This window comes from Mus caroli, unplaced genomic scaffold (assembly GCF_978045245.1).
Source record: "Mus caroli unplaced genomic scaffold, Mus_caroli_1 scaffold_2, whole genome shotgun sequence".
Classification (NCBI taxonomy): Eukaryota; Metazoa; Chordata; class Mammalia; order Rodentia; family Muridae; genus Mus; species Mus caroli.
Genome location: NW_028227257.1, coordinates 122,474,473 through 122,498,919, shown reverse-complemented (window position 1 = coordinate 122,498,919; position 24,447 = coordinate 122,474,473). Strand labels below are relative to the sequence as shown.

The 24,447-nt window shown below is 39.7% G+C and overlaps 1 protein-coding gene across 1 annotated transcript in view; it reads right to left on the bottom strand.

The window, feature by feature from the left end:
- Nucleotides 1–14,566, bottom strand: part of Cytip (cytohesin 1 interacting protein) — a 66,022-nt gene extending 51,456 nt beyond the window's left edge. The window contains exon 1 of the mRNA XM_021152841.3: nt 14,483–14,566. The gene's annotated coding sequence lies outside the window, so the exon portion shown is untranslated. The remainder of the gene's footprint in view (nt 1–14,482) is intronic.
- Between the last annotated feature and the right edge of the window lie 9,881 nt (nt 14,567–24,447).

The window sequence follows — 24,447 nt, the reverse complement described above, 5'->3', positions numbered from 1 at the left end:
ACTAAAACCACAAAACCTTGCCACACTGGGAAATTTAATTTTCTTTTCCTCTTACCTTACTGAAGCTATCAACAGTGAAAAAGACAATAAGTGCCAAGGTCTTGTAGCTTTGCAAAATTAATCATTCTTAAAGCCACAACTTGAACTCTGCTAGAGAACTGAGAATCCAAACAGCCCTTTGGATCAATTTTCCCGTCGAAGAATCTGACTCAAAGACTCAAAGGTTCTCATGGCATGATGATATCACGACACTCACTTTTGAGCTGCTGCTTCTTTGTGTCTGAAGAAATTTCCAGTGACTACCATGAAGTCGTACTCTACTGCTGAATATTATCCATGGAGGAACAAGGTAAACAAGGATGGATGTATATGCAAATTTTACCTTTAAGGTATATTGAAAGGTAATGCTTCAAAACAGTAAAAGAGCCACAAAGTCCAGGAGAAAAATGTACTCTGACAATCCATCTTAGTGAAGAACTAATATATGCTGCATGACAGACCTCTCCTACAAGTAACCAGGAAACAGACTCCTGGCTGTAGTTGTGCACACACCTAGCCATGGAAAGTAAGGAAATGACACTGCCTTTGTTGATCTGACAGATGTTTTCCAAATATAGTTAAACATGAGCATATTAAGTTCTTTTTCAGCTTTATATCTGACTCAAGTCCTTACTACAGGTACTTACTGATTGCTAGTCTTAACTCAACTTAAACCAGAATAGAAATGTGAGAACAGCCCATGGAGTTTGCATGTTCAAATTTAGACTCCTAAGAAGGAAGAGAGATGGTGTTTTACACACACACACACACACACACACACACACACACACACACACTAAGTGTGGGGTGGGGAGATTTTCAGGGGGCAGGGTGATGTGCAGGTTATCATTTTAAGTGATGGGATGTAACTGTATCAACATCTCTGAATGCAGAGAAAATTGGCATAGGCTGGGAGATCCAATGAGACAGAGGATGAAGAACTTAGCCAAGAAGTCAGAAGGATAAGAAAGACAAGGTAAGCTAAAACAGAAATGAATACTGGAATAGGTATGTGACTATGCCATTTCATCTACCTGTGTACTTTCCCTACTCTCAACTGATGCTGCAAGTCTGGTCCAGGAGATGCTCCTTAATGGGAAGCCTCACATGGTATTGGAGAGCTACTCTTGATGTGAGAAGACCAAGAGTGATAGCAGTTCTTCGTAATCTACTCTGGGAGGCATCTATGATAAGTAAGGTCAATTTTAATGTCGACACAAACTAATGTTCACTTTTAGTGTTCATCTTTTCTACTTTTTCTGTTCCTGCTGATATAAAGACTTTCAAACATCAGGGCACTGGGCAGTTTAAGAATGCTTCTGTAGGAAGGGTTATAGATGTTCTCATTGATTGAGATTCCAAAGGTGTGTGTTCTTTACAAGTTCAATTTAGCACATCCTTTTACTGCCCCAAGAAGTCTTGAGATGAAAACATAACTATATGTGCCTTTCCTGACAAGCCCCACCAGTTGTCCCTAATGGGATCTTAGACTCTGCACAGGGCTTTTTGTAAGAGCTACACATCTTCTGTTTTAAGCCAGCTCAGTGCAGAATGGTGCCTCCTTTAAAATTTTATTCAATAGTTATATTCCCTAAACATTAATTGAAATGTACTGTTGATAAAACTGAAAAACGAAAGTCTAAAGCATGGAGAAATGAGCCTGAGATGAAAGCCTACTTGGTCATAAGACATATTTCAAAGATATTGCCATCATTATATCCCATTCTTCTTGCCATCCCTATGTGGTAGGGTTTGAGACATTCTCTCCACTGAAATCTGGCTAAGCCCACAGTAACAAAGCATTGTAAGATTTACAGGCAAACTGTAGAAAGTTTCTTTCTGACATCTTTGGATGTCAATCACTGTGTTCTGATGAAGCTAGCTACTCAACAGAAATACTGCATTTAGATTCCAGCCATAGCACTTCCTGAGGTCCCAACTGAGAACAAGATCAAGTATACCATGTGAGCAATAGAGCTGTTATATAATGCCAGCCTTGGACTCTGAGCCACCTCAGCTATTCCTTAGTGAAGATAATGTATGTTCACTGAGCCCAGGCTAAACAGATCTGTGGACAAAATGAATATGGATGATTATGTAAGCCATTAAGCCTTGAGCTCATTTCTTACTAAGCACAATTACTAGAAGTGTGTATATATATATATTACACACACACACACACACACACACACATATATATATATATATATGTGTGTGTGTGTGTGTGTGTGTGTGTAATCTTCTAGACTTCAAACAACTTAAGGTCAATTCAAGGAGATAGGCATATTTACAAATGACTATTAGATGGCAAGAAATAACTTAAGTGCCTTGAGAAAGCCATAAGCAGAAATAAATGTAAATGATACATGGACACTGAGATAAACAGAGGTGAGATAAAGGAAAAGACTGAATAATGCTACAAGCTCTCTATTAGGGCAGCATGCAATGGAGATACTGTCTCTGTATGCCTCCATATTTACGTCTGTATAAAAATAATGTTTCCAATGTATTATTTAATTTAAATTATTATAGAAATACTTGAGACAATAATAAGCACACAATACATTTTAGTAGAAATACTCAAGTAACCCAGAGGTACAGATTATTGGCATGACATGGACTTGGTTTAGGGAGAAAGGCATCCTTTTGCATCCTTAGATCAAAGACATAAAAACCCAAAGCATTCACAGGTGTCCTTGCAAAGGGAGGCAAGTTATGGTTTTGAAAGCAATATGCTAACTTCTGCATTTTCCAAATGCCAAAAGACCACTGTGAGCAGTACACTTAGCCGCCCGTCCCACTTCCCCAGCTCGCTTCCCTTTCTTCACAGTTTTCATTGGGTGTGACAAAGTTGTCTGCGTATTACAGATGACTGGTCAACCACAGATCAAGGAGATCTGTGCTTACAATAGCTATGTGTCTAACATTTACCTTTCCCCAAGTTTAAAAAAAAAAAACACAGTAGTTTCAAGTGTGTCAAAAGAGCACAGATATTCTCATTTCTTTTTACATGTAGTTTTCCCCAGTCAAATTCTATAGAGTGGGAAAGGTCACTTATAAAACAGAGTGGGGCCATTTATTTTCTTATCCAAAGTATCTTCTGCTTCTTATAAATTTGTTTAAAGAGAAACAAAACCATGTTCTATCTAGAAATATGGCATGTTGGAGTTTAAGGGAGAGGAAAACAGTGGAGTTACCCAGGACAGTCCCCAATATGAGAATGAAACCATGGTAACTGCATCACTGAAGGCCAGTTGAGTTTCATTATTTCAGGTCAGTAGCATCACAGCACTGCTTGTACTCAAAGAGTGAAGTTCCTTTGTGACTCCGGCTTCTCCTGTTGTTTCCTGTTTGATGTAGCCTACCCTTGTAGCTTAGAAACACATGCAGTGTTATTTTGGTCCTCTCAGAGTGGCTTGACTTGACTTTGTGCTTGGTGACCCAAGTGTTTCATCTCATGCAAATATATCTCTGCTTTATTCTCTAACCAATACCAACTCCTCAGCTGTAACATAATTACTGTAACAATGAATGTTTTCATGTGAGAATTTTCTAGAGGACAGGGGAATTGTGCAGAGTGTGGTCAAGGGATTGCTTCCTGAATTTCATTAGCTTAGCCACTGAAGCCCCCTTTGGTATAAATGGAGGTGATATTAAATAAACAAAGAGATTTATTAATAATAAAATCTCCCTGGTCTGTCTCTGTGTAGTGAATATAAATGAATGTGTGTGGGAATTATAACAACTATGGAGAGGGCCAAGCAAATCACACACTCAACATTCTCAATGACACAGGGGAATGATTGCATAGGGGCTTGAAGAGTCCTTAATTAGCCCTATATGAAGTTATTGAAGGGGGAAATCACCTACAAGGATCCTGGGATACTTGGAAAGCAGTTAATTTCATCAGTAGATAAATTGTTCCTAGAATTTGTATGATACACCATCAGCCCCAGGCTTCCCAATCATTTTCCTCTCATTTGGAAGAAGAAACCATGCCAGGAAACAGAGAGGCAACTACCTTGATATCCTTGAAGTACCATTTAATCATAGGTCATCAGTTCAAGGCTACTTCAACTAGAAGGCCGCCGAGTGTGGCATCACTTCAGTAAACCAAGAAATAACGCCCCCATGGCCTACATTGTGGTTAAACACCTCTTGGGTTTTTAGGCTCTCAGCTCACTGGGATGTTACAGCTGCCTCTTCTTTTCTGTGACTAGAGACAACCAAAGTCCTGTCCTAACTTCACCTCATCATGCAAGCTTTCTGCAGCCAGGGGACTGTAAATGTTGCACATTGTCAGCAAGATAATAGAAATTTAAGGTGTTCCTTTCTCCAGTGTTTGACAAAAACATGGCCTGGCTGCTTTGGGGGATATTTGTTCTGTGATCTGGGAGTTTCTGGAATCCCAGAGTATCCCACTGAAGGAGAACCTAGAAGCAGAATGCCTCTTAGTTTTAAATTCTTCTCTTTCTGGTTCTAGGTAACTGCTCCAAGGAATGTTCCCCGACTACTCTTTCCAAAAGCCACTCTCAAATGGCCTTCTTATATGCTACATTGTCATAGCACAGACAGTTTTCCTACCATGATAGGTTGGCTCTCTGACTATCTATTTACACTAGTATTCTATTTATTTGAGGGTCAAAAAATCTCTTCCTTGGTTTTCATTCTTAGCTCTCTGTAAACAGAGTGACCACAAATGGTTGCTTGTTCTCCCTAGCTCTCAAGTCCTCTGACCTTCTCTGCTAAATGAATATATGAATGCTAGAGCTAGAAGCAATGATGGCAGTGTACACATCAGAAATTAACGGCAGCAAGAATCACCAAAAGGTAAAAGACAGATAGAAGACATGGTAAGTGAGTATGTGAGGCTGATACAGCTCCAGACTTGTGAACCCTTAATGGTTCCAGAAACATCCGAGTCCACCTAATCATATTTCAGTTTTGATTAGCATTGTTGAATTCTGACAGTAACTTTGATACCTACAAAACTATAAACAAAATTCCAGTAGAAATATGCCCCCAATGACCACTCTGAGGGATGTGAAGTTCCCAGAAATAAACACAACACCATTTGCATTGGAAAATTTGGCATTAGTGATAATTTTATGGTGGCAGCCAAAACTGCCTTCAGAGAGAAGGAAGAGATGGGAGAAGATGAGAGTGGAGGAGTGTGAAGCCACAGGCATCTTCTTTTTGGCTTAGCACAGTGAAGCAGAGCAATGTGTGTGCTGTGATGATTAATGCCCCAGGACTCAATGACAGCTTGTTTGCATAGACCAACTTCTCATCCTGAGTGGGGGACCCAACACAGTCTCCTGCGCCTGAGTGGAAAGAAAACATTCTTTCTATGAAAATAATTCAGTGATGACTCAATGGAAAATAAAATTTAAATACTTTGTTCCTGAAAAGTCTATTAGGTGTAAATACGTATTTGTTTTAATTTTCAGAAATGTACTAATGTCTTCTAAAAAAGAAAATGAAAGAAAACATTGTTCTTGTCCATGTGAACTATTTTTTGTTTGTTTGTTTGTTTGCTTGCTTGTTTTGGTGTTTTGAGACAGGATTTATCTGTGTAGCCCTGGCTGTCCAAGAACTCACTCTGTAGACCAGGCTGGCCTTGAACTCAAAAATCCACCTGCCTCTGCCTCCCAAGTGCTGGGATTAAAGGCGTGTGCCACCACTGCCTAGCCAGTGTGAACTATTTAAGTCTTCCCTCACTGTTGGCCTTTGTGCTTTTGAGTGGTGGCAAACAGGTTCTTATAAAGGAACAGGATTGTGCCCCAGAGTAATTTGAAAAATTCAGTAGAAGCCAAAGATAGAAACTTCAGTGTATTGATCGTGGGTGTGTTTTAATGAGGACATGTATATAAGGGCCTGACTCTGGGAAGCTTTGCTGAGACCAGATAAGCAGGTGAAAGGAAATATAAAGACCATAAATTCTCCTGGGTGTGGAGCACTGCCTGTAGGCAAGCAGAGGAGAGAGTGTCCATGCCCCTGGGGAAGGAAATGTTTGAATGAAATAGCGAGGCTCTCGCAGTCCTGTGAGATGCTTTAGAATGTCCAACTGATAGTAAAGCCGGACACTTCCAGACATCTAGACGATGGTAAGTAAGGCAAGAGCAAACAGACTAATCACATTTGCTTTTGCTGTTTACCCCAGCCCCAAATTTATAATTTAACATAAATGAGAAAGTTTGTCAATGGCAAAAACAGAGAGAAAATGCTAGACTGAATCCCAAGACTCATTCTTTTGAAAATATCTGATCTAGAGTATTTCAGAGACAAAGTTGAAAATTGATATAATCTATTAAAAACCTGTTTGTCTGAGAACTGAACTGTCTGAAGAGCACTATGTCTTTTCTCAACATACTCCCCACATAGAGAAGTGCTGGTCATTCCTGCAGTCAAGCTGTGTGCTGGTCATTTCTGCAGTCATGCTGTGTGCTGCCCTGCTTTGAGTAGCTAGCCAATATTCTGTGGAGCTTATTTACTCTAAGCACCTGCCTAGCTCTGTTTTGGCTTCAGATGTGTGATCGCCTGCTGCACCTCTCACCATGCGTGGCAATCTGACCTTTCTTCTCTATCTGACTTACTACCCCGTTTCTTTCTCCTCCCACCTTTATCTGAAATAAGCCCTACCTCCCGTGGTTATCTCTGTGTTTGCTATAAACATTTTACAAAATACACACGATCCTACCCTCACTCTGTCTAACTTGCCAGCTTCAACTTCTGGTGGTTTCTGGTTCTCCTAACCTACTTTAAAAGCCAACTCGAGTTATGAACACAGAAGTTTTCTAAGAAAATGGAATTGCGGGGACTAACTTTTTTTTTTTTTTCTGCGTAACAGTCATTGTACAATTGCATCACTCAGAACGGTTAAATGTGATGTACAGTTCTTGGTAACATGGAAGGTACAGTGTGCTTTCTGTCTAGGATCAGGTTTCCAGGAAGGGATGGGCTCTCTGCACCTTCTGAGCTCCTGCCCAGTCACCTCAGAATGAACACACAGACAGAGCTGTATGTAGTGGTGGCCATTCCTATTCTCAGCACTCAGAGGGCAGAGGATGATGTCTCTCTGTCAGTGAAAACCAGTGCAGTCTACACACTGGGACACCATCTCCAACAAATGAAAAAGTAAATAAAATATTTGCAGCAAGTAGAGGATCAATCAAATAATGCCCATGATATTATAGTCAACCTCTATCCAAGGAGTGGAGTCCTATAACATCATTCTGTCCCAAATGATGAAGTCTGCTCTGTCTGGATAACTATAATAGTATTATTTATATCAAATAAGTTTTAATATATTTAATTTTTAAGTCAGACTTAGACTTGCAAGAAGGTAGTGAGTGAAAAGTTGAGAGAGTTCCCATCTGTTCAGTCACCAATGGTGGGCAGCCTCCCCATTACCAGCATCCTGCATCACAGTGGTGTAGGACACGCTATCATCGCTCCAAGTCCAGAGTTCATATTACCATTCATTCACTCCTGCTGTTCCACATTCTATGGCTTTGACAAATTCATAATTATGGACAATCAGCATTGTAGCATTGTACAAAATGGTTTCACTACTCTAAAAGTCCTAAGTTCCATCTCATTGATATTTGCATCCTGCCTAACCCCTAACCTAGTATTGCCTCTATCACAATGTCATATTGCTCTGTGTGTGTGTGTGTTTGTGTGTGTGTGCAAAACCTTTTCATATTGTCTCATTTCATCTAGTAATATGCTGTTAAGTCCCCCCCTGTATTTTTCCTACCCAATAAAAATAGCTGTTCACTTTATCTCTAAATAAAATATGTCTATCATCATTTGTCTATTCATTCACTTGCTGAAGGTTACTGTACTCTCTTCAACATTTTCCACTTCGGAACCAAACTCCTCAAACGTGCATGTGTGCACACTTGTGCAAGTGTTTTGGAGGGCATGATTTTCAACTGATTTAAAACACAGCAAGCAACAAGTTGTTGGATTTTTATGCTAAGACTATATCTAGTTTAGCAAGAAGCTGCTAGACTCCTGCAATGTAGCTGTGCTATTCTGAATGGCCACCAGTAGTCAATGAAGGTTTCTGTTGCTCTAGTTTACTGCCTGAGGATGTTTTGGATCCGTGTTTGGCAATTGTACCACGGTGTGTGTGGGAGGGTGCAGTGTTTAAAGGCAATTGTGTGATATTGAGTGTTTTCCACTAATCTCTTGTTGGGGGGATGTGTTTCTCATCCTCTTGAATACCAAATTGTATTCTCACTATTGAGTTCTATGAGTTCTCAGAATAGATTTCAACTTGTAACTGACTTCTTCCTTTTTTTTTATTTTAGGGACAGGTTCTTACTATATAGCCCAGGCATGGCTCAACATTTAAATCCTCCTGGTTCTGTCTACACATGCTATAAGTATAGATGTGAACACCCATATTTATCTGCATTGTTGTTCTCTTGACAGTGTCTTATAAAAATCAGAAAGATTCAATTTTGCATCAATCAACACCGGTTCATAAATGCACATGGGCACATGGACTCCTGACATCAGGATTAAAATAATGGACAAATGAGAATACCCAGAGCAAGGCACCATCTACAAAGCTTTCCAAAAGACAGGCCAATAGCTCTTCTGCTCTCAACTACCACCCCAAATCGTGCCTTTCTCTTTTTCAGTCAAGTCTTAAAGAAGACTGGAAAGGGGGTGGGGGAAAGGCAGCCTGGGTGGAGACAGGAAGAAAGTGTTGCTCAAGTTTTCCATCTGCTCCCAAGGGCAAACCTCTCACCACTGAGCCAATAAGAAAAGCATTCTCAAACCTGTAAGAAAAAGAGACAGTACTGGCTTCCATATATGCACCTAAAATAGCCTGGGCAATCCTCCTTCACATCTCTAAGGAAAGAAAAAGACTTGGAAAGGAGAGCCCTGAGCTAATCACACGCTTGTATCCCAGACTGTGTACACACCACTATCTTCCACCCAAAAGCTTGTGTTTGACTCACAGTTTTGGAGTGGATACCTTTAAATGGGCTGAGATCGAAACTTTCATAATACTGAATTGTGTTGTGTTTCTGTTTACTATAGAAAGACAACACCTCAAGGATCTGCCAAAAGAAAAGATAAACTTGGCAAAGTTTAAGTGATTGGAAGAGGAAATGTTACTTCTAATACCTGTGCTCCTGGCAAGTTGACTATATCATAAACTCATTAATAAAAGTAGAAACATCATGATCTGAAGAGTCACAAGAAAGACTGGAATTAGTCCCTTGGCTATTAACATGACATTTAGACAACAAGATGAAGCAGAAACTCTAAATCAAAGATCAAGCTATGAAGATTTGACGATGACAGGACTCAGAAAAGCAGACTCACATGAATGAAAACAGGTTATAGAATAGGAGAGCAATGGATTTAAATTTTGACTCTAATTTGAGGTGGAGAGGAATAGCATACATATATATAAATATATATGTATATATATACACATATATGTTAACATATATATATATTACTATATATTAACACACATTCAAACGAGTACCATAATATGATTCATAGAACAGCAAAGCTCTGGCAAACCCTAATGATGTCTAATCCTAAGGCAGGCTTCCAATTTTCAAGGCAGGGCTTGACATAAGGAAATGTGCTACCTAGAAAGTCCATAGCTTTGCATCTAACAGGCAATGGGCCTGGGTTAGAAAGATGTAGGGAGTAGGGACACACGTTGGTTGAAGAACACCATCAAGATTTTCAAATGCTTTCAGAAATATTATAAACTTAAGAACACAGCACGGCATAATTGCACACACTTGTTTTTAACTGATGAAGTTAACTGAGGCAAAGAGAAATTGGACTGTCTTGCTTATCAGTCACTGCAAACTATACACAGAGAGTCAAACCTAGATAGAATTTCTATTGTACTGCCTTTTCATTATCTTTTAGGGTTCTCTGAAAATCATTTGCGGCAAATTAATGGTACATTAAAATTACTCATCTAAAATAATTAAATATTTTCTAGCTGTGTGATATTTCATAATTCATGGTAGAAACAGTCACAGCAGTACCTCCTAATGGGGTTATTCCTGCACTGTAACCCAGCACATGACAGGGGTTCAAAATGGTAGCTACTGTGGAATCCCTTTTCTTTCTTCATTACATTCAATGATTTTGTGAAAATGAGAATATACTAATAGAACTATATTTAAGTTAAAAGTTTTGTTTGTGGTTAAAGAAACTAAAAAAGTAATGATTCAAACAAAATTTCTTAAACTAGCTAGCTAGTAGTTCAAGAACTATTCTGTCAATGGGAAAACATAAGCTAAGATAGTTGAATATTACCAAATATGCCAAGTTGCAGTAAATGGAGAGTGGAAGAGAAGACCAAAAATTAGTCTTGAGTGATAGAAACTGTGACAATAGGCCCTTCACCCCACCATCCTTCGGGTTCTGCATGTATCAGTTTCTTAATGTTCTTATCAGGTCATATGAGTTCTCCCAATTCCATTTTTGTCTTTAAGAAGAGAACATGAGATGTATCAGTGTTGTTTGTTTTATTTCTAGAGCTGCAATTTGCAGAGAGTACATGGGACTGGTTGCTTGGGAGCTGACCAGCTGACTCCATAGACCCTACCATGCAAGCATGTCTATAGTACTTAGCTTGATCCCTGTACCCTCTTCTTTACTTTACACATTTTCTCCATGCATCGCTGCCATACATGGTGAGTGGTAGGTGTGAACAAATCACAGAATCAGATGCACTACACTTTCTTCTCTTTTAGTGGTTCTCATAATGATCTTCCCAAGGAAAATCAATTGAACTATTGACTGACACGCCATTGTGGGATCAATTGTAATTGTAATTACTGGTCCTGTCTTGGTTACTCACTATTACTCTTAGAGAAAAACCTTCATAGGGGTGAGAAAATTTGCCTCCTATCTAAATCATGGTTTGTAGTATATCTAACCCAGGGCAAGTGTGCTGAGCAAGCATGCCCACAGTGAGCTACATCCCCAGGGCTGTCCTTATCCACTGTCCAGTGTAAGACCTACCAGCACACATTGGCCTTTGACCCTCTGACCTAAGACCCAGTCCCCTAGTTATTGTTACCATCCTATCTATGACATTTTTCTGCCATACAGGGCACACCTGACATTCCTCCTCTAACACTGGATAGCTAGAGAACCTGTAAAACTTTCTTTCAAAGCAAGGCTGTCTAACTGAGTGTGTGGTAGATCATCCCAGTTCTCTGGCAACAGAAGGATCAGCAAGGGCAGACCAGCCTGTACTACAGAAGGAGATTCTATCTCAGACAAACGAAACTAAATTGAAGAGCCTGGGGAGAGAACTCAGTGTATAAGTTAATCATTGCGCAAGTATGAGGATCTGAGTTGTGATCCCAATAATTACATAAAATCTGAGTGTGGCAAGGCAGGACTGTAGCCCTAGTGGTTCCCTAGAGCTCACTGACTCTAGGGAAGCCTATCCAAAATGAAAGGCTCTGGATTCAGTTCAAGACCCTGTCTCAAAAATAATTAAGTGGACAAGTCCTTGAGAAAGACATTCCCACATAAACCTTTTGCCTCCGTGTGTTTCTATATATGTAAGCACCTCCAGACACACGTGTACGTGCATGTGTACACACACGCAGAGAGAGAGACAGAGACAGAGGCAGAGGCAGGGGCAGAGAGACTACAATGAAAAAGAGGTACATTCTCTCTAATGCCTGTATCCATTACAAAATATTCTCTGAGGCATAAACCCTCCAACTCAGATTTGAAGACTCCGAATTACCAGGACTGAGATCTCAGGCCTATGCTTATTTAAATGCTCCCCTGGAGCCTATGTGCATCAAAGTATGAGGTCCACTGTGTTGTGTCATTCTTCTAAGACACCAAAGAGTACTTAACAAAGGCTCCCTGGACACAATGGTCTGACCCCTGGTGCTCTAACCCTAAAGTGTAATGCAGACAACAGGGTTTAAGAGAATACTTTGAGTCTGGCTCAAAGCTCATTTTTTTGCTGGTGTCTTGATTGTCAGTTGTTCCTGCCTGAGCTCTGACCACCTCAGTCAGAAATTCACCAACTTGTTCTTCTAGCAGCCACAGAAGTGATGGTCTGTCAACTAAAATGTTTAGTTATCTGTTCCTTGCAGATGATACAGAGCTGAAAGGACAAGAAGTGTCCAATTTACACACACACATGTATACGTGCACATATGCACACAGAGTAAATTCCCACTAATTGCCTTATGCTGTCTAAATCATCAGAATGCCGTGTTTGACTTCCATTGTGCAGTCAGTTTAAACGTGACTTCGTATCCACTTTCTAGACCTGTCTCTTGTCTTTGCCCTTCTCCTTGCAATGATGCTACACTCTCAGGTTCATTAAACCTTTCTGACAGTGGTAAAAATGTATCTACATGTCATAAGTTCAGCATTCCCCTGATGGCAAATAAATCCACCAGCAAATAAAGTGACCTATGCTATTATCTATGTGTGTGTTCATATATATAAACAGATCTTCAAACAAAGTGTAGAAGTCCAAAAGTTTTTAGAAAAGAAATCCCAAAGGTCTAATAACCTTCCTCCCTAAACACACAAGTGAAAGAAATCCAAACAATAATTTATTTATTTTAATATACGACAGTTGGTTAAAATGTGTTCCCTTTCTCCCCTACCTCAAATCAGCTAGAATAATGCATGGTTAAAAATCGATACCCCCTTTCCACACTGAGACTTACCATAGGACTGTAGCTGGTAAATGTCAGCGAGAACATCCCCTGCTCTCTAAGCCAGAGCAAGTGAAGTCTTGTCTGCTCTACTCATGGGAGTTCACAGCCCCCTGCAAGGCCACAAGACACTTACAGGCAGAAAAGGAAGTGCAGTGTGGCCCTAGCTCATCCTAAGCACCTCATTTTACTTAAAGGATCTGCCATCTATTTCTTCCAAAACAGGGACTGAAAGTTACACACACACACACACACACACACACACACACACACACACACACATATATATATATATATATATATATATAGAGAGAGAGAGAGAGAGAGAGAGAGTTACACACACACACACACACACACACACACACACACATATATATATATATATATATATATATATATATATAATTCAATGCCTCGTGTGTGAATTCACAGCCCTATCCAAAAGGGAAATTCATTCACTGGTGAACCACGGGGAGGGGGAAGAAAGCATTTTGTATCTGGAGCCCCTCCCAAAGAGGAGTTTTCCTTAAGGCTTGCTTTCATGTGAACTACGAGCTTCTGGAAAACCTAAAGCCGAGTATTATCCTCTAACTACAAATTTTGCTCCACTTGTTTTTTTTTTCTTTCAGAAATATAATGAATGCATCTGAGATAGAAGGAAGTTTCTGTCTATAATTTTTGTTTGAAAATCTAAAGACCTGCTTCTAGTTAACTTCCCAGCATTCAGTTATAGCCACGCATAGCTGGGGTTTTCTTTGAAGCAGAGCGAGCATCATTTTTTTTTTTGTGGTCTATCGCTTTAACAGAATACCATGTTGGGTTTTGCCCACATGACATTCATTTTGAGTCCCTAGAAACAGTTTTGAGACAGCAAATGTGCCACATGGACAGCAGCTATGGTATAAATATGTATTATGGAAAATTTCCACCCACACAGAAAACCTCACGGTGTGCGTTAGAAAACAAGTGACTTCGGTGCAGAAAATAGGCGTTGTTGCTACCTTTAAAGCAAGCTCTTCCACGGGAGCCATTCGATTTATCTGCAGCCTGCTACTGTATTACTTTGAAAGCTTTACTGTGTGTGATTAGCTGAAAGTTAATCTGCTGTAACCTGCAAACTAAAAACTCTTGCTTGATTTCACTCAGGTGGACACCCATTCTCCACTGAAACCACAGCATGTGTTCTTCAGACCAGTGTCTGCCTGTTTATTCACCACATTCCTAAACCTAATGACAGTGTGTTTGGAGACGATGACAAACAGGTTAGAAACCAGCCCAGCATATACTGACTGCATGTGGGCTCGAACACTGCTGTTTGCAATCATGGAACATGAAAAAGGAAAAAAATAAAAAGTACAGGAAAAGAAATCACAATAGATATAAGTCTTGCCTATCTAAGGGAAATCTGTCTTATGAGTACTTTATAACAGGACGATAGCCCAACACTAGTCAAACTATGTATATAATCCCCTTAAAAATCCATAAACCTAACCTCATCATATACTCCAGACTGTCTATACACCTCTGTACTCCCATTAGAATCGAGTCTGATGCTGCCTCTTTGACGAGCGGATGCCCCATAATTTCCCCCATGGCTGACCAGGTTCCTGGCCCCTTCTTGACATGAAATGCTCTAAGAGGCATTAAAACAGACTCTATTGTTACTTTCCCAGACTTTCCCTGGAGTCCGTCAAGATATCTGTTCAAAGTTTGTTCCGTTCCCAGCCCATCCCTACCTGTGTTGAAGCAGGCTAGAGGAGGCAGTATCGACTGGACTAATGGCAGAGCTGAGCCTTGCACGGAGGGAGGGCACAGCCCTGGCAGCTGAAGGACAGAAGCTGGAAGAATTTATGTACCTTGGCAAGTATGCCACAGTGCCAACAAAAACAGTCCCCCTTTTTTTTTTCTAAGTAGTTCAAAGCACTTTGTAAACATTAACTCATGAGGCTAAGTAGTCATGAGGTAACTGTTACTTGAATACACCCTTAAGATAACGATGGCAAGCCAAATCGTTAAAAAGGTCACACTATTGTTTCCATACTTCTTAGTATTTACTGAGCACCTACTGTGTGCAGAGTGTTGAAGGGAAGTGGACCCCTGTGGGGCTTTCACATAACTTCTGGTTATTTTGCTTTTCTGAGTGAGTCACTTAGTACCAAGCTACAACTACTTATTACATTTATTTCCATTTTATTTTGGCCAAGTTGTTCCATGCAATATGCTCCATTCTTCAGAATGTTCCTAATGTGCTGAGCACTGAGCAAGCACAAGAGAAAAAAATATTTAAATTGCCTATAAATCTTATTACAGCTACAGAAATTGAGAACTATACATTCAAAGTGCTTCCTTTCAAGAAGCAATAAACAAAGGTTTATTTAGAATGGATACTCTTTGTTTCTTTCAATGCTTGTGGAATTGCTATAGGAGACAATTAAGGTCACTGTTGCTATGCTGAACTGTTTATAAAATAATCTATATTTATAGTGAACTCGTTGAGCCAACATGGCTGGTGAAGCCTGGCCTTTGTCCTTGGGACTTTCCCAGCAGTTTTATCTTATAAAATGGCAAGCTAGATACAGAAAATGTAAACCATTTCTAAATCTTTCTCAGACAAAGGACTGCACAGAGAGTGCATGGTGATATAAGAGGGGCAGAACAAAGAGGGGAGGTGGTTCCTTTTAGGATACATGACTTTCTAATGAATCAAAAGGGATTCACCCTGCTGTCTTCTACTGTTCAACACAAGGCTAGGATTCTCTGCCATTCAGGGAATCCAAAGCACAGCCACAGAGGCTCCTGCACGTCTCTGATAGAAACTTATACATATTTTAAAAGTCAAAAGAAAATATAATACCATTTACAACTGATCTTTCTCCCTGGTAAACACTTGCTGGACAGGATAACATACCAGGGAACTAAAATACCAATCTGTCATTTTAAGACACACCCAACACACACACTCACAAAGAAAGAGAGGGAGATTGTTGACATAGAAACCATCATTATTCAAGTTGAATTAACATACCAAAAAGATTTTGATCTTTTCTCCTTGATAAACACTTGTTGTTTGACTGTATAACATACTAAGGAGTAAGATATCAATCTGTCATTCAACACATGTGCACACACACACACACACACACACACTTTGTTAACATAGAAACTACTATTATTCAATTTCAACTGACATACCAAAAAGATTTTTAAAACAAATTCTAGTCTGGAAGAGGAGAGAAGGGAACTCTCCCACACTGCCGATGGGAATGTAAATTGGTATAGTTATTGTGGAAAACATTGTGGGACTTCCTCAGAATAGCCAAAATTAGTACTCTTGCATGACCCAGCAACTGCACTACTGGGTATAGCCCCAAAGAAAATAAGGAAATGAAATCAGCAGGCCAAGGAGCCAAGAAATCAAAGCAGCCATGGTTGCCATCAACAGATGAATGAATGGACAAAATGCGGTGTGTACACACCATGGAATGCTATTTGATAATAACTAGAAAAAAGCTCTGTCATTTGCAAAAACACTGGTGAAACTGGGGGACATTGTATTAGGGGAAATAAGCCAGAGATAGATGGTAAGTGTATTTTTCTTATATGCAAAAGCTCGAACTGATCTGAAAGATGAAACAAAGAAAAAGCAAGAAAAAAATCAAAAAATACAAAAACATGGTGGATGCTAGAGCCTGGAACCTGGAAGAAGCCTGGGACAGAGCCAGTGGGTAAAGGGTTCAGGGGTTCAGTTAGACAGAAGGAGAAATTTGGAATATTTGATACCACAGTAGAGCAACCAGTTGATGATACCCAATTGCTTTATTCAAAATAGCTAATGGAAAGGATTCTGAATGGAACCCCACCAAAACAAAACAAAACACACCAAAAAACAAACAAACAAACAAAAAAACAGGAGTCGATGAACACATGAGTCATTCCAATCAGATCATTAAACATTGTAAAGATACACTAAACTCCTACACTGCATCTCACAAACTTGTACTCTGAATAAATAAATAGATATGCAGAAATAGTGGAAACAAAATTCAGAAGAAAAACATCAGAAAAGATGATCTGCTTATTTCCTTCCCAACTCGCTGAATATGCCTATTGTATTTTCATTTATTTAGACAGATACCTGAGTGCCCAATATTCTGTGTGTTGAGATCATATCATTTCTTTGTGTCTTCAGCAACCTACTGTTAACACTTTGTTGAACACATCAATATAGCACTTGCTGAGGCTGGTAAGGTGATCGATTATATTTGGCTTGACTCCTCAGTTGGACATCCAGATGGGAGTTTAAGAGAGCTTTCATTAGAGAGAACTGCTAATGAAGACAACAAAATCAATTAAACAAATTAAGTTACAAGCCAATCCGTTGCTGTTATTAAAGAATGACTATATTCATGCCATGGTCACTGTCAGTCGCTCATCTCCCCTAAGGTGGCCAACAGCTCGGAAGTTGGATGATAAGCTGTCTGCTCCCAATTCAGAAACGGCACTGACGCACTGAAGCTGTGGAGCTGGGATTGGAAGGTGAGGAATAGCCATGGGCCCCAAAGCTCTGAGAGTGTCAGCTGAAACCACTCCTCTCTGGTTTTAAAGGAAAAAAAAAAAAAAAAAGAAAGCTCAAGAGGAATCTAGGAGGAAGAAGGAAAGGACATCTTTGGAAGAGACTGGCTGCTGTAAAAACATTATTCTTGGAATTGATCTCATCAATTTTTAATAAAAGTGAGAAGTATAGACATGCCTACACATTGAACGGTACATGCCACAATCAACACTGGATAGTAAGGTTTTTCTATCTCTTCAGCCTTTACCGAACAGTTATTTTTAGAGCATCTTGCTTTCTTTATACTTGTTTAGGAGAGTTGTCTTATTCCCTAGGCTTATATTACTATCAGAGTCCCTGTTTTACCCAAACTGAATTTCAGGGTATCACTAATTCCACAGTGTTGCTAACAAGGAGCACTTATTACCCTGTGAAAACAATGCATTGTGGGATTGCTTAAACTCCATGGCTTGAAAACAAAAGTTGTAGGTCATGGACTTGGAGATGTAAGGAGAAGTTTGCTTTACAGCATGCACACATTCTGTTTGGGAATGTTATATTTAAGAAACTTGGAAAGAGCCGGGCGTGGTGGCGCATGCCTTTAATCCTAGCACTCGGGAGGCAGAGGCAGGTGGATTTCTGAGTTCGAGGCCAGCCTGGTCTACAAAAGTGAGTTCCAGGACAGCCAGGGCTATACAGAGAAACCCTGTCTCGAAAAAAACAAAGAAAGAAAGAAAGAAAGAAAGAAAGAAAGAAAGAAAGAAAGAAAGAAAGAAAGAAAGGAAGGAAGGAAGGAAGGAAGGAAGGAAGGAAGGAAGGAAGGAAGGAAGGAAGGAAGGAAGGAAGCAAGGAAGCAAGGAAGCAAGAAAGAAAGAAAAGAAAGAAACTTGGAAAGTAGCCAATGTCTGTCTTGCACTGAGCAAGGGAAAATACTAACGTGCTTCTTGAGGCCCCACAGCAAATCCACCTCTTATTCCAGGCAGACTGAACCTGAGAGAGCTTTAGCACCTTGGAGAATTAGTTATTTAGCCCAGGCTCTCCAGCAATTTTTCCTATCACATCAAAACACTTTAAAGCCTATTATGGATTCAGTTTTGATTGTGTACATTTCTTTAGAAGTGATGCCATAGAGAGTTTATCATGCAGGGAATGCATCTGATCCACAGAGATGTTCTTCTCAGATACCCGGAAATCCTCTGAGAAGGAAGACATCACAGAAATAATGCATTGCCTAGTTAATTAAAACCTCGTCAGCATGCAAGCAAATATTTATTCTCAGATAAACCTAAATGCTTCCTGATTTAATTAATTCTTTATAAGGCAATGCAGACTCATTTTGCTAGCCACATCCAGCAGAGGGCAGGATGCTCCCACCAAGGGCCAGCTGGCTATAGCCTTTAGTCAGAACACTGCAACTCTCTATCAGAGAAAAAGAACATTTTCCTGGTCTTGGGAAGGTCCTCAATTTCTTGTAAGAATCTGAGTAAATCTGTTCTCAACTTGAAAACAGAAGTTGTAGGTCATGGACTTGGAGATGTAAGGAGAAGTTTGCTTTAGAGCACGCAAGCATTCTGTTGGGGAATATTATCTTTTAAAAAACTTCAAAAGTAGCCAGTTTCTGTCTTACTACAGAAAGAGGTATATAGAGAACTGAATTAGGGATCTGTGTGTATGCTGCCTTTGTTAAACCTGAGTTATTCTTGGCACATGTCCTGCCTCGGTCCTACCACTCTCCCTATTGTAACTTGCCCTCTGCCCTTAGAAACTCATAGCAACTCCCCACTGGCTTCTTGTCTGCTGCCCCTTCATACCCCCCTTGGATAAGACATGAGATCACCACTAACTCAAATTCCCCTCTTAGCAAATGTAACTCAAGTGTGAGAACATGATTGGTTCTTCCCCTTGTTTGTGATATAGATCACTAGGGAGACATTTTGTGCCAGGCCTTGAGCCCCACACGGTTCTGAGCATTTATTCTATTCTAGGTAGATGTAAAATACAAGACAACACAGATGTCAAACAACAAACTAGAAGTTCCTTTTTAGTACTGTACACACTTTTGGATAGGGGTGTGTGTGGGAGGACTAGGCAGTTGGAGAGGATTTCCATCTTCCTAGGATATCCCCATCTATCTCTATGGGAAGATAGAAGCAAATTTACTTTCAACTGAATTATTTCTGCATACTTTGGGTACTGAAAACTTCCTTTAATGAGAAAGAAATGCAAAACACAAGCCCTCTAGTCATCAAAAATCACAATGACGACAAGAAAGAGAATTAAATACAAGTTGAAAACCATTGACCTAAAATATGTTTGTGAGAAAAATCAAAGCATGCAGCGCTCCCCAAGAGTGCATCTAGGGATGAAGCGCTACTACATTCTGTTAAGAATCCTCCCATTATTGTTGAGTTTTTATTATTATAATCATCCCCTAATAGTCATCCTTTCCTAAAATAAGCTAAAATGTTGGGACCAGAGTATTATGTGGCATTTTGACAACTGTGAGAACCCATCTTTTGCACCCGGGAACTTTGTGCAGGAAGGTGATAAATGACCAGTCTCTCTGACCACTGGCTGGTATATCAACATGTCATCCAGAGTGCTTTGAACACTTCTTGGATGCCGTGAAGAAGCCTTCATCCTCTTGGCAGAATGTCTTAATCCAACCTAAATGTACCAGCTAGCACCAAGCTTCATCAACCCGTTGCAGGTATTTCCTCCTGCTGCGGCTCCCGAAGGCCCAGCTCTGGTTGCTCCAGACCCTATTACACTCCTTCATTATGTCAGAAAGAGGAACGACACTTGCTTTTAGTGGCTCAGCAACATAGCTGAGATTAACAGAAGAGGGTATGCCTATAGGAGCTTGTAAATGGTCTGATATAAGATTTGTATTGGTGGGAGTCAATGTTCTACTGTGATCAGTGAAATTGTAATCTATGTACAGCCACTCTTCTGGCTATGTAAAACTCCTGACTTTTTTCATTGGTCTTAGAGGCTACAGTTCTATGTACTATCACAAATATTGTACCTTTAGACCCTACCAAAGTCTTCTCTCTAATGGCCATTTGCTTATTTGTGAAACTTAGAGGCAGAGCAGGCTGAACTGATTACAAAGAAGACAAGTCTGTCAGCTTTCAGCTCTGAAGGTAGCAGCAGAAGATGGAAGAATTCCTCCACTTCCACTATAAACCACTGTAAACATGGTTGTAATTGGGAGCTGAAACTGAAAAGAAGCCCTTGGAAGGAGAGGCTGTGACAAGCCAGATATCACAGCCAAGGCTACAAGGCCTGCAAGCATCAGTCACCAGAAGAGTTCAAAAGAGTTGTGAGGGCTTCAGAAGCCAGAGGTCCTGACACCGACGCTCAGAGGCAAGTTTGCTGCTTGCCAGAGCAAGGCATCTCTGAAAAGACGAGACTTCAACCTGAAAGACCTCGCAGTGGCCAGGACTGGGAAAGTGGGGGACAACAAATAGTAACAATACTGGATTATAAATCAAAGGTGTGTGTGTGTGTGTGTGTGTGTGTGTGTGTGTATGTGTGTGTGTATGTGTGTGAGTGTATGTGTGTGTGTGTGCTCGCATTTGTGTGTGTGAACTAATATTAACAAATGATGCAATATATAAGAAAGATGCATTGAGCATCTGGATCAATAAGCCTCTTGCACAGACCAAGACTTTACTCGTCAAAGTTTAGGGTCATGAGCATCTGGATCTGGAAATCCTAGCTTCTAGAACTCAGAGGTAGCAAAGGTAGGACCTCTGCCATCTTGTCTATCTTTGAAAGGACCTGAATATGACCTGATTACCAGCTAGCCATTTTTACCATCAGTACCATGGAGATCAAGCCTGAAGAGAGAGTACAAGTCCAGAATCCAGACTTACAAAAGAAGGAGGTGAACTTAGAGTTCTAGCTAGTCTTTAAACCCTAAGGCACAGACACTATAACACTGACCTTGTGGCCAGCTGTTCAGAGCCACCTGCTATCCCCTGTAGACCTTCATTATGCCACCACCTCTCCACCCACCTTTATCAGACCTGACATCCAGAACCAAATAGGTTAGACTCCTTTCCCACACCCATATTCCTTGCACACTGAGTCTTCTGGGGAACTCCAGCTGCCCCAACCACCTGCTATTCCAGCTGGACACCCATTTTTCTGCCACCTCTCAGCCCACCTTCATCATCAGACCTGCCGATTGGGAACCATGCAGCCCAAGGATACCTACCCATCAGAGACCTGCCACACCAGGATCGTCAAGGTCATACCCCTTATAAATACCTACAACAGGAACATTCAGGGGGAAAAGCCATCCAGAAGGCTAACAGCCCTCAAAAGAACACAGTTCTCAAAAGCTAGGTCACCTTCAGTGCACAGAACTACTACAACATGCCCTGGATATCCCAACACAACCAAAGCACAGAAAGATGACCTTAAATTCAAACTTATAAAGATGATAGAAGCCTATAACGAGGAAATGAATAAATCCCTTAAAGAAATACAGGAAAATACAAACAAACAGGTTGAGGCCTTTAAAGAGAAAACAAATAAATCCCTTAAGGTAATACAGAATAATAAAAATAAACAGGTGAAGGAAATAAATAAAACTGTTCAATACCTGAAAATGGAAATAGAAGCAATAAAAAAATGCAAACTGAGGGACTCCTGGAGATGGAATATATATAAATATATATATGCATTTATGAATATATATGTTTGTATATATGTATATATTCCATCTCCAGGATTCTTTCAGTTTCTGTTTCCTTTATTGCTTCTATGTATGTATGTATGTATGTATGTGTATATATGCATATATACACACACATATTTGTGCCAATATTAACAAATGATTGAATAAAAAAGGAAGAGAATAGAAACAACAGACATAAGCATAACCAACAGAATACAAGAGATAGAAGAAAGAATCTCAGGCATAGAAGGTATTACAAAAGAAATTGATGCACCAGTCAGTGAAAATGTTATATCTAAAAAATTCCTGACACAAAAAATCCAGGAAATCTGGGATACCATGAGAAGACCTAGCCTAAGAATAATAGGAATAGAAAAAGGTGAAGAATCACAGCTCCAAGGACCAGAAAATATTTTAAACAAAATTATAGAAGAAAATGTTCCCAAACTAAAGGAAAACATGTCTATAAACATATGAGAAGCTTACAGAACACCAATTAGAATGGACCAGAAAAGAAAATCCTCCTAACACATAATAATCAAAATGCAGAATCTACAGAACAAAGAAAAGATATTAAAAGCAGAAAGGGGAAAAGGCCAGGTAGCATACTAAGGCAGAACCATCATACCCAACTGCTCAATAAAGATTCTAAAAGCTAGATGGACCTGGAGAGATATCTTGAAACCTTTAAAAGCCAGAGATGTCATCCAGCAAAACTCTAAATCACCATAGATGGAGAAAACAAGACATTCTGAGACAAATCCATATTTAAACAGTATCTATCCACAAATCCAGCCCTACAAACAAATACTAGAAGGAAAACTCCCACACAAGGAGAATAAGTACATCTAAGAAAACACAAGAAATAAGTAATTCCATACCAGAAGAAGCAAGAAACACACACACACCATCACCACCACCACCACCACCATTACCACTACCAGGACCACCAACAAGAACAACAACAACAAAACAACATCAAAATAACAGGAAGTAACCACCACTAATCATTAATATCTCTGGACATCAATGAACTTAATTCCCCAATAAAACACACAGGCTAACAGAATATACAAACAGGATCCATCATTCTTCTGCATACAAGAAATGCACCTCAGCAATAAAGATAGATATACCTCAGAGTAAATGGCTGAAAAAAGTTTTCCGAGCAAATGGATCCAAGAAGCAATCTGGAGTAGCCATTCTAGTATCTAGTACTTTCAACTAAAATTAATCATAAGACAGAGGGAAGAATACGACATACTCATCATAGGGAAAATTTACCAAGCTGATATCTCAATTCTGAACATATATGTTCCAAACACAAGGGCACCTACATTTGTAAAAGAAACATTGCTAAAGCTAAAATTGCACAACAAACTTCACACATTAATAGTAGGAGACTTCAACACCCCACTCTCACCAACTGATGGGTTATCAAGATAGAAATTAACAGATATAGTGAAAAATAACAGACATTATAAAACAAATGGACCTAGCAGACATCTACAGATTTTTTCACCCAATCACAAAAGCACCTAGTGAACATTCTCCAAAATTGCACATATATTGGGTACTAAGAAGGCCTCAGCAAATACAAGAATATTAAAATAATGCCTTGCATCCTATCAGATCACTATGGACTAAAGCTGGAGTTCAACAACAGAAACAATAGAAAGTCAGCATACTCATGGAAACTGAACAGCTCTCTACTGAATGATCATTGGGAGAAGGAAGAAATAAAGAAATGAAAGACATTCTAGAGTCTAAAGAAAATGAGGGCAGACCATACCCAAACTTATGATACAAAGTTCATTCCATAAATTGCCCTCATAAAGAAATTGGAGAATTCTCACACTAGCTAATTAAAAGGACACCTGAAAGCTCTAGGAAAGGGGGGGGTGGGCAAAGCAAACAAACCAAAGAGGAGTAGAATGCAGGAAATAATCAAACTCGGGGCTGAAATTAATCAATCAGAAACAAAGATAACGATACAAAAAAATCAACAAAACCAAGAGCTGGTTCTTTGAGAAAATCAACAAGAAAGACAAACCCTTAGCCATACTAACTAGAAGGGAGAGAGACAGTACCCAAATTAATCAGAAATAAAAAGGGGGACATAACAATGGACAGAGAATACATTAAAAGAATCATCAGGTCGTATTCAAAAGCCTTTAATTGGAAAAATATAAATGAAATGGAAGATTTTCTAGACAGATACCAATTACCAAAGTTATGTCGAGGTCAGATAAACTATGTTATTATTCTTATGACCCCTAAGGAAATAGAATCAGTCACTAAAAGTCTCCCACACAAAAAAAGTGCAGGACCAGAACGTTTCACTGCAGAATTCTACCAGACTTTCAAAAGAGCGATAATACCAATACTCCTCAAACTATTCCACAAAATAAGAACTTAAGGAACATTGCCAAACTTGTTCTATGAGGTCACTCTCACCC